Source organism: Procambarus clarkii, chromosome 31 (genome assembly GCF_040958095.1).
Source record: "Procambarus clarkii isolate CNS0578487 chromosome 31, FALCON_Pclarkii_2.0, whole genome shotgun sequence".
Taxonomy (NCBI): domain Eukaryota; kingdom Metazoa; phylum Arthropoda; class Malacostraca; order Decapoda; family Cambaridae; genus Procambarus; species Procambarus clarkii.
The window spans coordinates 23,467,340-23,481,333 of record NC_091180.1 but is presented as its reverse complement, the minus strand read 5'-3'; the positions used below and the strand labels follow the sequence as shown (position 1 = coordinate 23,481,333).

General features: G+C 47.7%; 1 long non-coding RNA gene across 4 annotated transcripts in view; it reads right to left on the bottom strand.

Moving 5' to 3' along the window:
- The window catches only part of LOC123758957 (uncharacterized), a 229,407-nt gene that overhangs the window by 58,472 nt on the left and 156,941 nt on the right, over window positions 1-13,994 (bottom strand). For all 4 annotated transcript variants that reach the window (XR_011230090.1, XR_011230089.1, XR_011230086.1 and 1 more), the window contains one exon: window positions 2,025-2,173. This is a non-coding gene — a long non-coding RNA (uncharacterized lncRNA). The remainder of the gene's footprint in view (window positions 1-2,024; window positions 2,174-13,994) is intronic.

Here is a 13,994-nt window from a genome sequence, read left to right as displayed (position 1 = left end):
GGGGCAGATGGGAGCATCCCAGCATCAGTAGGGTGGGTGGGGGCAGATGGGAGCATCCCAGCATCAGTAGGGTGGGTGGGGGCAGATGGGAGCATCCCAGCATCAGTAGGGTTGGTGGGGGCAGATGGGAGCATCCCAGCATCAGTAGGGGGGGAGAGATAACATAGCCTTTGGTGTGGTAACAATGCAGCCAAAGGTGAATAACAAGAGTGGAGGGCTGTGGTAACAATGGAGGGGATGACAGCCATGCTGATGGTGATGAAGGGAGTTTAGGGGAAAGGGATCTAGGGGGAAGAGGTCTAGGGGGAAAGGGGTCTACGAGGAAGAGGTAAAGGGAAGTGGGTTTAGGAAAGGGGTCTAGGAAAAGGAGGGAAAGCATTAAAGAGAGGATATAAGAAAAGGAAAGGGATATAGAGAAGCCGAAAGAGATAGAAGAGATATGGGAAAAGAATGGGAAGAAATGGGAGAAGGGAGAGAGATAGGAGAAGAGAGATGGGAGAAGAAAGATGGGGATAGATGGGAGGAGAGACTGATTGAAAAATTCACTGATTGACAGTGAAAGAGAAACGGAAGTAGAAGAGGTAGCATTGGGATTGAAGGAACGGATGAAAAGGGAGTTAATGACAATATGAAAGATGGGAATTAAGATAATGATGGAGAAGGGATTAAGGAGTGTGATGAATACATTCATCAGATGATGTTATCAGGAAGCTCCTCCTCCTCATCCTCCACCTCCTTATCCTTCTTTCTCTTATACAACTACTCTTTCAACTATTATTTGCTTCCTACAGTAGATTGTATTATAAATGATAATAAAGCATTACAAATATAACACAAAATAAACACATACATCCTCTCACACACACACACACACACACACACACACACACACACACACACACACATTGTCCCAAAAACTCAAAACATGAACTCTCATTGAAATATAAAAACCAGAAGCTCCTTCACAATAGCATCAACTTTGTATAAAAATGACCCAATTCGTATTTAACATCCAAAAACCACATTTAGTTTCAAATTTACAAGTTTTAATTACGAATCATAAAATGTTTCCTTCAAGTGCGTAACAATAAAAATAAATAACACGAAATTATAATTAATATTTGCTTTATAATAATTAAATGGTGTCCCAAAGAAACATGAAGAATTATTAATAAAGTCAAAGCCCTCCAAACCTGTCCAGGGCCCATCAGTCACATGTGTGAAGGCTTGAGTGAGTGCGGCCAGCAGGTGTGTGGCGCCCACACGAGCAAAACAAACATAGGAGATCTCAACGCTACCAAACAGAGTGATCCATCACGCTAGAGTCGCTGTCATACCGCGGCCCTGGTGAAGAGGGGTGGGGGGTCCTGGGGCCTGAGTTGGGGGGGGGGGGGGAGACGTAGGGAGGGAGGGGAACTGAGGGGGGTACAGAGAGGGGGGAAGGGAAGGTACCTACAGAGAGGGGAAACTCTACAGAGAGGGTGGGCGAGGGGTTACTGATGGAACAGGGGAAAGTGTGGAAAAGGGTAGATGTTCACAGTGACGGGGAGGTAGGGAAGAGGTGGGTGGAAGGGGTCAGCGTTGAAGGGGGGGAGGTGGTGTTAAAGGGACGCTGCTTGGCGTGGGAAAGACAAATGACTGAAAATGGAAGAGTCGGATTGGCATAGATGGAAGGGGGCGAGAGGGGGGGAGCAACGGAGGAGGGTGGAGAGTGACGTAAAAGAGATGAAGAGAAGGAAGGAAGAAGGAAGAGAAGGAAGGAAGAAGGGAGAGAAGGAAGGAAGAAGGGAGAGAAGGAAGGAAGAAGGAAGAGAAGGAAGGAAGAAGGAAGAGAAGGAAGGAAGAAGGGAGAGAAGGAAGGAAGAAGGAAGAGAAGGAAGGAAGAAGGGAGAGAAGGAAGGAAGCAAAAAAACGGGGGCAGAGAGGAATAATAAAAAAAATAACCCAAAAGGGGCTACTGGAGAAAATGTTCTGAATATAAAGACAAGACTCGTACATACAGGTCAAAGTTTACCTGTACTTACGTGTAGCCGCGGGCTGTGATGTGGTCAGCGGTGGTACGTCAGTGTGGCTCCCGGGCACCGGCACCGGATATGACGCCACACCATTATAGGGACGCAGTGGAGGAACGGCGCCCACCCACAAGGGTAATTGCGGGATCGAGACAACGGGCCTGGGAACGGAAGGTCGCAGTAATAATCTAAGGGAGTTTCAAGAGGCCTTACATAATACACACACTTGAGAGGAGGGGGGAGAGAGAGAGAGAGAGAGAGAGAGAGAGAGAGAGAGAGAGAGAGAGAGAGAGAGAGAGAGAGAGAGAGAGAGAGAGAGAGAGAGAGAGAGAGAGAGAGAGAGAGAAAGGAAGAACAGGATAACAGCTCTTGCTTGCAGTTTCACTAGATACGTCATATGACAACCCTTATGAACCCTAGTCTTAGTTAAAAAAAAAAAAAGAGGGCGGGGTTGCGTTGCTCTGAGCAGTCCTCATTGAAATTATATAGTGACAAGTTTTAAGCAATTTGTATACTAAAAACAGCACATGTGTCCCCATATGTATATATATATATATATGTAGCACACAGTGGCGACAGTCCCTACCTGTATGTTGCAACACACACACAACCACCAGCCCGAGGGCAACACTAGCAGTGTCCCCCACGTGTCCGAGTGTCCTTATCTTGTCCCCCCATGGTGAGTTATGACGTCTCTCTCTCTCTCTCTCTCTATGCAAGTGACTGCGTAACACTCACTGATCCGCGCACCTTGTGTTCTAAATGCTTTAAGAGTTTACACGAAGAAGTCCTCGAGAGTCGTAACTGTTTGGCGAAGAGTTCGATTGATGAAGATTAAGCCACCCAAAAGGTGGCACGGGCATGAATAGCCCGTAAGTGGTGGTGGCCCTTTTGAGCCATTACCAGTATCAAGAGTTGATACTGGAGATCTGTGGAGGTGCGACTGCACCCTGCGTGACGGGAGATGTCTCCCGTGAATGTGTCCAAGGCGAAGAGTTCAATACACAATGTTGCTATGTTGTTAAAGATTTAGCTACTCAGGACGAAGTGTCCATGTAGCACGGGCTATGGTGAGCCCGTAGTGGACTTACCTGGCACAGGAGCGGGGCTGTGAGTGAATACACAAGAGTTCTTACAGTCTAGATAATACCGATGGGAGAGGTGCGGCGCAGCGAAAGTTATTGGTTGAAAAAAATATAAAAATTTTAAGCGAGTGGTGTTCAAGTGTCTGGACATCCCTCCTTAAAACACTTCCACTGAACATGTATGAGTCTGCAAAAGCTCAACATTGAATCTGAAAGCAACAGTAAAAAAAGTTTCTTTTATTCGCTGAAAGAATTCATTGCGTCAGACAGACGTTTGACGAGTTCGATCCCCTCTCCCCCTCCCCCCTAAAAAAAAAGTCGCTCTCAAGGTCGATACATCAACTTACAAGGAAGCGACGATTAGAAAGCACATCACTTCAGTGTGAAAAGGAAGTTTCGTGCATGAGCGGCACTCAGACACATATATATGCTCAACCCGCGGACCATTTCGTACATTTGGTACAGGGACCAGAGTGGTGGTGTACCCATACAGCTGTCTATGTACCCATCATCACTCATCAGCTGTGTGCTGGCGTAAGGCAGCGGCTGGAGGCTTGCTCACAGATGAGTTCTTAGTAGATGAGTTCTGGCAAATCTTTACCAAATTGAAGAATGAACAAATTGTAATAAACAGCATATCACATCCTTTTACGGAATAGAACAAGCTGTTTCGCATGTGTGTATGTATGTATGTATGTATGTATGTATGTATGTATGTATGTATGTATGTATGTATGTATGTATGTATGTATGTATGTATGTATGTGTGTATGTGTGTATGTATGTATGTGTCAACCTGTATTCCTACATGTCTGTATGTAGAATGTATGTATGTATGTAGCAGTAGAGCAACAGATGTACACTTACAACGCATCAGGCTTGGATACCCATGTGCATGGGAAATAGGCTTACAGGTTCCGGAAGATGAGAGGAAATGTCAACACTGTGGAGAAATGCCCGACAGACCACTGGAACATTATCTAACACAGTGCACAGTTACAGTCACAACAGACCACTGGAACATTATCTAACATAGTGCACAGTTACAGTCACAACAAATCACTGGAACATTATCTAACACAGTGCACAGTTACTACCACAACAGACCACTGGAACATTACCGAACACAGTGCACAGTTACAAGTCCATTAAGATTTCAACTTAGATTCAACAGAGCAGAAGAAGTTGTTAAACACATGAGACAAAATCTTACTGAAGCGACCATACGAGTCATAAATACTCATACTCCGCCCAAGTAAAACAGAAACAAGCAACACTTAGTGGGCCAGCCAGAGGCTTAGGGCCCGCGCAGGAATATCCCTGAAAAAAAAAACTCGTCAACTCTGAAAACCCCGAATTACCCGGTGGATAATCAGCAAACTATCCTTCTTTCCTATCACTTACATTAGAGAGTAGCTTTGGGTTCGAGTCCAGGCCGAGGAGGATCGACTGGGCGACACTACTTAACTGTTCGCCTCTGTTCACCCAGCAGTAATCGGATACCTGGTTGGTAACCGTGTAGCTGGTTCGTGTTCCAGGGAATGGTAGTGGGATGGTAGTGGGTATAAGGCTTACCATGAGCTATGGGAAGGGAAGCACTCTGCTTCCCTATAGCACAAAATATAGGAAGCACTTCTTATAGTTTCCTGCCCCTGGGTATAATTTGCTGCCCCTGGGTATAGTTTGCTGCCCCTGGGTATAGTTTGCTGCCCCTGGGTATAGTTTGCTGCCCCTGGGTATAGTTTGCTGCCCCTGGGTATAGTTTGCTGCCCCTGGGTATAGTTTGCTGCCCCTGGGTATAGTTTGCTGCCCCTGGGTATAGTTTGCTGCCCCTGGGTACAGTTTACTGCCCTGGGTATAATTTGCTGCCCCTGGGTACAGTTTCCTGCCCCTGGGTATAATTTGCTGCCCCTGGGTACAGTTTCCTGCCCCTGGGTACAGTTTCCTGCCCCTGGGTACAGTTTACTGCCCTGGGTACAGTTTACTGCCCTGGGTATAATTTGCTGCCCCTGGGTACAGTTTCCTGCCCCTGGGTATAATTTGCTGCCCCTGGGTACAGTTTCCTGCCCCTGGGTACAGTTTACTGCCCCTGGGTACAGTTTACTACCCTGGGTACATCTTGATGCGGCTAATATAACATAATTGAATGTTATCTGCCAAAATGATTTATAATATCCAAATTTATATATAAGGACTGAAACTGGTAACAAAATGTGTACAAATAATGGATGGATTTCGAAGTGAATCTTAAGGTTGATTTCCGCTTTTGTGTGTGTGTGTGTGTGTTTTTTTTGCGTTTTGTGGCGAAGTTAATGGCCTCTTGTCCTTGAAGCAAAGGGTCGTTGCCGATTGACAGGCAATTACAGCAGTGTTAGACTGGACCTCCTCAGTCTGGACTGACTTATTCCTCTCAACCGGATGCAGTTCCACCACTGTCTTCCCTCTCACCCCCATCTTTATTATCTACCTCTACTTTCTACCGCCTGGTTCACTCTTACATCTATATCTACCTCTACTTCTCTCTCACCCCCATCTTTGTCATCTACCTCTACTTTCTACCTCCTGGTTCACTCTTACATCTATATCTACCTCTACTTCTCTCTCACCCCCATCTTTGTCATCTACCTCTACTTTCTACCTCCTGGTTCATTCTCACTACAGTACATCTATATCTACCTCTACTTCCCTCTCACCCCCATCTTTATCATCTACTTCTACCCACTACCTAATATCATACCCTCATCAACCACACTTTACCATTACTCTCCCTCTTCCCTAATTTACTTCTACTTACCACCCACGTGACACTACGCCCATAGACGGGTAGGAGGTCGGAAATATGAAGCCACAGCGCTCAGTCTCCTCCGATTTAATTCCTCTTTGGAAGAAGTCACATGTAGGGAAATGTATACACAACCCGTCACCACCGCCCATCATTCCCTGCTAACTACCACCCATTTCTCCCCCCTTCCCTGCTAACTACCACCCATTTCTCCCCCCTTCCCTGCTATCTACCACCCATTACCCCCTGTGCAGTACCTTTATCCCCTATTTTGTTCTAAAACATCAATCTACTACCCCCCCCCTTATCCACTCCTAAGAATGAACAAATCCACCGCAGATATCTTCCCCCATTCGATAAATCCAACACAATATCCACTTCTGGAAAGTAATCCCAATCCTGGTGTGTGTGTGTGTGTGTGTGTGTGTGTGTGTGTGTGTGTGTGTGTGTGTGTGTGTGTGTGTGTGTGTGCTCGCCTAATTGTGCTTGCGGGGGTTGAGCTTTGGCTCTTTGGACCCGCCTCTCAACCGTCAATCAACTGGTGCACAGATTCCTACGTGTGTGTGTGTGTGTGTGTAGTCAGCAGGTGACCCCAGAAGACCATTGATGACGTCCCCAGGAAACACATGATTACTCCCCAGGATAAATACATTTTTTTGTGTGCGTCGCTGGATTATGTAATTAGTGTTTGCGACCACAGGTGAACCAAATTGGAGTTTTTGTGTATTTGTGTGTTTTTTATAGCGTGGTGAGGAAGAGAGACAGGAGAAAATTGAGAGAGGGGAGAAGAGGGGGTGGCGGAGAGGAAAGGGTAAGGTAGAGAACAGGGGGACACACTGAAGAGTCCTGTATTCTTTTTTAAATCCGAGTTCGATTCACCGATGATCCGGGTGAATGAAATGTTAGTAGCCAAAGGTATTGTGTCTTGGCTACTGGCGTGGCTGGAGGATTAATGGAGGTGGATTAGTGCCTACAGATACCTTAGTGGTGTGCTCCAGGCAAAGGTTTGTAGTCTCAGTTGATCACCCGTTATTTGGCACTGATCAGATTGATCCTTATTGTGAGTATCCGTGACCTGGTCGGTAGGTTATCTTGAGATCTTGAGGTTATCTTGAGATCTTGAGGTTATCTTGAGATCTTGAGGTTATCTTGAGATCTTGAGGTTATCTTGAGATCTTGAGGTTATCTTGAGATCTTGAGGTTATCTTGAGATCTTGAGGTTATCTTGAGATCTTGAGGTTATCTTGAGATCTTGAGGTTATCTTAAGATGATTTCGGGGCTTTAGTGTCCCCGCGGCCCGGTCCTCGACCAGGCCTCCACCCCCAGGAAGCAGCCCGTGACAGCTGACTAACACCCAGGTACCTATTTTACTGCTAGGTAACAGCAGCATAGGGTGAAAGAAACTCTGCCCATTGTTTCTCGCCGGCGCCCGGGATCGAACCCGGGACCACAGGATCACAAGTCCAGCGTGCTGTTCGCTCGGCCGACCGGCTCGGGCTGTATATACATAGGTTTCGGATCTGAACAAATCATAGCTATTTATACTCGTTTTTTCAAGCCGTTGTCAGTCAGTAATTTCTGTTTTATCGAACCTGATTATTTGGAACAATATAGTCTTGATAACAGAGATGGGGATACCTCGGTCTTATTCAACTTCATCCTTGTTAACTCGCTAATTAGGCTACAATATCTGCCTCATTATGATGGGTTATATTTATGTGAGATGGTATCTACACAAGAGAGATTCTAAACCCTTTATTATGTAAAAGGTGGTGGTCTTAGAAGCCACCTCCATCTATAACTTTAAGACCTCATTCGACAAAGAATTAGAACCTCAAAATAATGCTAATGCATCACAATAGGCGCAACGAAACTAGTAGACCCGGCATAAATGTCCCAGCTGAGTCATCGGGAAAGGTGGAATTGAAATTGAAATAAGTTCATTGAGGTAAAATACACACAAAAGGGATGAGGCAGCTCAAGCTATTGTTGACCAGACCACACACTAGAAATTGAAGGGACGACGACGTTTCGGTCCGTCCTGGACCATTCTCAATCGACTTGAGAATGGTCCAGGACGGACCGAAACGTCGTCGTCCCTTCAATTTCTAGTGTGTGGTCTGGTCAACATACTTCAGCCACGTTATTGTGACTCATCGCCTGCAGCTCAAGCTATTCTCACCCCCGTTAAAGATGAGATCTTGCTGCTCTAAATTCATGTTGCCCTTAGGTGTGTGTACTGTGTTTTTCCCTCCATAAAACTATAGATTCGACTCCTAATTTCCCCCACTCAAAGACCTGTATAATGTTGGACGTATGTGGGACAAGTATATGGCGGGAGCCGGTGGCTGAGCGGACAGAACACTGGACGCGTGGTCCTGTGGTCCCGGGTTCTATCCCGGGCGCCGGCGAGAAACAATGGCCAGAGTTTCTTTCACCTTGATGCCCCCTGTTACCTAACAGTAAATAGGTACCTGGGTGTTAGTCAGCTGTCACGGGCTGCTTCCTGGGGGTGGAGGCCTGGTCGAGGACCGGGCTGCGGGGACACTAAAGCCCCGAAATCATCTCAAGATAACCTCAAGATATGGCTTTCTGCTTGAGGCTAAACCTTTACTTTCCCGAAGCCACTGACTGGTAGACATTGGCTAGCAAGCACCGTGGCACAATCCCAGACGCATTACACCAAACAACTGCACGTGTTTTTATAAATGATTTTTTTGGCCCGAGGTATTGATAAATGGCGCCATTGGGAGCTCGTCAAATTAGGTCCAGCGGGAATACCATTGCAAAATGTTTGGGGATTGATACAAGACTTTTAGATAAACGGGTCAGAAGGTGTAGCAGCTATTAAACGACATCAAGCCCGGGTGTAGAGTAAGATGGGCTGGGTGTAGGGTAGGGGACACTGGGTGTAGGGTAGGGGATACTGGGTGTAGCGTAGAAAACACTAGGTGTAGCGTAGAGGACACTAGGTGTAGCGTAGAGGACACTAGGTGTAGGGTAGGGGATACTGGGTGTAGGGTAGGGGATACTGGGTGTAGGGTAGGGGATACTAGGTGTAGCGTAGAAGACACTAGGTGTAGCGTAGAGGACACTAGGTGTAGGGTAGGGGATACTGGGTGTAGGGTAGGGGATACTGGGTGTAGGGTAGGGGATACTAGGTGTAGCGTAGAAGACACTAGGTGTAGCGTAGAGGACACTAGGTGTAGGGTAGGGGATACTGGGTGTAGGGTAGAGGATACTGGGTGTAGGGTAGGGGATACTGGGTGTACAGGGACGCCAGGTATACAGGGACGCCAGGTGTACAGGGACGCCAGGTATACAGTGACGCCAGGTGTACAGGGACGCCAGGTGTACAGGGACGCCAGGTGTACAGGGACGCCAGGTGTACAGGGACGCCAGGTGTACAGGGACGCCAGGTGTACAGGGACGCCAGGTGTACAGGGACGCCAGGTATACAGGGACGCCAGGTATACAGTGACGCCAGGTATACAGGGACGCCAGGTATACAGGGACGCCAGGTATACAGGGACGCCAGGTGTACAGGGACACCAGGTATACAGGGACGGCAGGTATACAGGGACGGCAGGTATACAGGGACGGCAGGTATACAGGGACACCAGGTATACAGGGACGCCAGGTATACAGGGACACCAGGTATACAGGGACGGCAGGTGTACAGGGACGCCAGGTATACAGGGACACCAGGTATACAGGGACGCCAGGTGTACAGGGACGCCAGGTGTACAGGGACGCCAGGTGTACAGGGACGCCAGGTATACAGGGACACCAGGTATACAGGGACGCGAGGTGTACAGGGACGCCAGGTATACAGGGACGCCAGGTATACAGGGACACCAGGTATACAGGGACACCAGGTATACAGGGACGGCAGGTATACAGTGACACCAGGTATACAGGGACGCCAGGTATACAGGGACACCAGGTATACAGGGACGGCAGGTATACAGTGACACCAGGTATACAGGGACGCCAGGTATACAGGGACACCAGGTATACAGGGACGGCAGGTGTACAGGGACGCCAGGTATACAGTGACGCCAGGTATACAGGGACGCCAGGTATACAGGGACGCCAGGTGTACAGGGACGCCAGGTATACAGGGACGCCAGGTATACAGGGACGCCAGGTATACAGGGACGGCAGGTGTACAGGGACACCAGGTATACAGGGACGGCAGGTGTACAGGGACGCCAGGTATACAGTGACGCCAGGTATACAGGGACGCCAGGTATACAGGGACGCCAGGTATACAGGGACGGCAGGTGTACAGGGACGCCAGGTATACAGGGACGGCAGGTGTACAGGGACGCCAGGTATACAGGGACACCAGGTATACAGGGACACCAGGTATACAGGGACGCCAGGTATACAGGGACGCCAGGTATACAGGGACGGCAGGTGTACAGGGACGCCAGGTATACAGGGACGGCAGGTATACAGTGACACCAGGTATACAGGGACGCCAGGTATACAGGGACACCAGGTATACAGGGACGGCAGGTGTACAGGGACGCCAGGTATACAGGGACACCAGGTATACAGGGACGGCAGGTGTACAGGGACGGCAGGTATACAGGGACACCAGGTATACAGGGACGGCAGGTGTACAGGGACGCCAGGTATACAGGGACACCAGGTATACAGGGACGCCAGGTATACAGGGACACCAGGTGTACAGGGACGCCAGGTATACAGGGACACCAGGTGTACAGGGACGCCAGGTATACAGGGACACCAGGTATACAGGGACGGCAGGTGTACAGGGACTGAGAGTGTAGTAGAGGCAATAAACAAGGGAATCTGACTAAGACCGCCAGCGAGTCCACACGCTGGCGCGCGACCCCGATATCCCCGCCCACAGCCACCCATCCCGCCCTCTTCTCTCCCATAACCACTACACCCACTCTGTGTCTCGCGGGTGTAGCTTCACTCTTCCCTTATGTCATTCGATGGAACTATACATGTGTCGGTCACTTGGGCGAAGTGTCCGTTATAGGCGAGTGGCTCGACTACCCAAGCTAGCCGGACAACTGATGCCAGGTGTCATTATCTTGCATAATTAATGCTTGTCAACATCCCTATTGCAATCTTTTTGGAATGGTTGGCTTAACAACCCGACTGGCAGACGGAACCCCTTTCAAGGGGCATCACATCCCATCGTCTCACGGGATTCAATAGCGACGTAAAAGAGAAAAAAGAAAGAAAAAGGGACAAGAAAAAAATGAGTGCCCGCCATACTGGCAAGACCGAAGCCGCATACCAACTCCAGTCTTGTGTGTTCCCGGAGTAAAACACAGACGCGCTTCTACACCCAGCACCGCGAATTACACCTCAACACTCTCCCTGAACCCGTCGCCGACACCTCTCGCGGGCAGGAAGGTGTAGCAGAGGTCGCAGGAGCAACAGGGCAGTTAAGGCTGGGGGGAGGGGAGGGGGGTGGAGAACTACTGAGAGAGATAAGATAGATGGGTCTCTCTGATACCTTTCTTGACGGCTCTCTCCAATATGTCTTGGAGGAATTCAATTTTAGATTATATGTCTATCTGTCCATGTATATTGTTTCCCCCCTCTCTCTCTCTCTCCATTCCGGCGGGCATATTATGCTTGATCAACGCTAAAGCATCGATTAATTAATATAACATCAACATTTGCCCAGATATGCCTAAGGGTGCCCCCAGCTACGTACCCCTCCCCCCTCTTCCCTGCCTTAGTGACGTCGACGTCTCTAGGTAAAGAATACTCCCAGCGGCCATAATATCCCAGAGGAACGTCAAATCAACGTAAAATTAACGTCAAACCAACGCATGAGCAGTATATCGCCATTGTTGTTCTTTTTACTCGTGTATAGCAGAGAACAGAAGCATGTTATCAACCTGACACTGAGCCTGGCACAGTTGTACACTGAAATCACAGTTATGTGGTAGATCTTGTTCACTTGAGACAGTTAAGCAAGTCCCAGCTATGTCTGGGAATACAAGGGACAGGATAAACAACCCAGCGGGTTTTCTTCCTATTGGGGAGTGTTGTACATGCTGCTATGGCCCTGTGTCCACTCACAGGATGAGTGGCGTTGCCCAATAAACTCGCCCCCTTGCAGTTTTAAAAATATCCCAAATATCCCAAATTCGACTCCTGGGCCATATTTTCGATGGCCGAGGAATCACTGTATTGAATTAATAATGGACAAAAAGCCGGGCTTAAGAACGGCTGCAGGCACAACTAGGAGAGTATACGTAGGTGAGTACAGGTAGGTGAGTACACGTAGGTGAATACAGGTAGGTGAATACATGTAGGTAATGAATAGGTAGGCGAGTGCAACTAATTGAGTGCATCTAGGCGAGTGCAACTAATTGAGTGCATCTAGGTGAGTGCAACTAATTAAGTGCATCTAGGTGAGTATACACGCTCCAGGGACTCAAGGCACTCCAGGGACCCGCCCCTATACTCTCTCTTCCATCATGTCCTCGATTCAGCACACACACACACACACACACACACACACACACACACACACACACACACACACATACGACCTAGTCTACCTAAACATGTGACTAGTTCCTGTACTTCCTTGTGTCCCCAAACATGCGGCTTTGACGGCTTTGGTTACATTTATTAAACAGTTTACAAGCATGAAAACTTCCCAATCAACTGTTGTTATTGTTATAAACAGCCTCCTGGTGCTTCGGAGCTCATTAACTGTTTAATAATTGTAAACAAAGCCGCCAATGACTGAAAAAAGATGTACAGGTTCGTAAGTACTTGCGTAACTGCTTCGTGAAGGTGTGTAAGGGGGGACTTTAAAAGGAACAGGGAGGCTCCTTTTAAAGGCTTCACGGCTACAGGATAATCTTGTCGTATGTGATGGTGGGAAGTAGATAGCGATATTTTGCCCCGGTGGTGTGAGTCTCTAAGTCAAGGCGGTTCCCAACCAACCGTAAGTGGACCAAATAAAATAAATACAGAGCTGCAAATAGGATAAAGGAAAAGGTAGAGAGAGAGAATTAGTGTTTTTGTCCAGTTTTTGTTGCAACATATTTTGCCAGAGGACCGGATTTGTTGTTGCTACTTTGTTGTGTTACTCTCTAAATTCTCTCTTTTCTCTTTCTTTCTCTCTCTCTCTCTCTCTCTCTCTCTCTCTCTCTCTCTCTCTCTCTCTCTCTCTCTCTCTCTCTCTCTCTCTCTCTCTCTCTCTCTCTCCCCTGATCCTCTTCACTAGAGGCGGGAGGCCGCCACAGCAGGGCCGGCCGCCAGGGGGCCGAGACACACACTAATAACCATGGTAAAAATTCACAAAACCAATCGACGAGACTCCTTTGTGTTCCCTTAGTGCCGCTGACCCGTCATTAGGGGGCGTGAGATTAGATATATATTGGGTGAGGTACCTCACCCAAAGCGGCTATAAGTAGGATGAATTTTTTATGTGTAAACTAAGTCTTTGAAAATGTAATAAGAATTACGAAACGCGTTCAGGAGTCAGACCAAGAATAAACATGAATTTTGGAGAATTGATATTTCAATTACACTCGACAGTGAAGAGAAACATAAGACATGTTGAAAAAATTCGTGTTAGAATGATTAATCTTACCTTTTCGGTCATCTTCAACTATATATATATATATATATATATATATATATATATACATATATATCTGTTGTGTTCTATGTTTGCCTTCTCTGTTTTGTTATAACTGAATGTCTGACCCTGTCTATCGGTTTCTCTGCCTGTTTCTCTATATCGCGTATTATCTATCCTGTATGCTCCGTATATGTACTTACGTATATATACATATGTAAGTATATGTGTCTGAATGTCACACCCGACTGGCTACGTGTTTACGTGTGGCTTATTCCTGTTGTGTATTGTCTGTCTGTCCTCCCGTCTCCCCTCAACACCTTCACGGTGGAGGAGGCGAGGAAATAAAATTCTGTCATAAAGGTTATGTTGAGGAGCCGCCTACCTGGGGGAGTGGTGGGAGGGAGAGGGAGAGGAGAGAGAAGAGAGAGAGGGAGAGAGAGAGAGAGAGAGAGAGAGAGAGAGAGAGAGAGAGAGAGAGAGAGAGAGAGAGAGAGAGAGAGAGAGAGAGAGA